This window comes from Xiphias gladius, chromosome 19 (genome assembly GCF_016859285.1).
Source record: "Xiphias gladius isolate SHS-SW01 ecotype Sanya breed wild chromosome 19, ASM1685928v1, whole genome shotgun sequence".
In the NCBI taxonomy this organism is placed as follows: Eukaryota; Metazoa; Chordata; class Actinopteri; order Istiophoriformes; family Xiphiidae; genus Xiphias; species Xiphias gladius.
The window spans coordinates 5,795,253-5,795,958 of record NC_053418.1 but is presented as its reverse complement, the minus strand read 5'-3'; positions in this window follow the sequence as shown (position 1 = coordinate 5,795,958).

The window sequence follows — 706 nt, the reverse complement described above, 5'->3', positions numbered from 1 at the left end:
TTTTTTTTTTTTTTTTTTTATTCCGCAGTTTTATTATAGAAGGGGCAATGCTCGCGGATGACATATGCGTTCCTGAGGCCACAACTGGCGTTTGCTCTGAATGTAAAATGCAGATATTTCACACTCGCTCGTGTTGGAAAATGGCACAAAGACGCCTCTATTTTAGCTAAAAGCAATGGATAAATAAATAAATGAAAAAAAAGCACACAATGTGCCAGAACGCCATGTAACAAAAGAGTCCTCAGATCAAACCAGACAGGAGAGATTCAAGAGTTAACCACTGCGTCTCTCTTTTGGGAAAAGATGATGTAAACCCCACATCATGTGACACTGTAATGAATAATACAGTAGGCAGAGAGAGAGAGAGAAAGGGGGAGAAAGGGGGGATACAAACACAGTTAAGGTTTGATGAGAGAGGAGAAGGAAAGTCATATATTTCCAGGACACGGAGAGAGAAGACTGGTTGCTCCGTCAGAGAAGATGTGCTGGCTGCCGATAGACCAGCCTTTGCTCCTGCCCGGCGACTCCTCCTGCGCCGCCCGCAGACCCTCGCCGTGCTCCGTGGCCCAGCTGCTCGCGTCGCGCCTGCGGAGGATCGGGGACCAGCTGGAGAAGGGCTGGACGGCGGGGGAGACGGGCAGCGGCGGCGCGGCGGCGACCGGGGGAGGCCACCTGAGGGGCTTCCTGTGCGCGGCGATACGCCTCA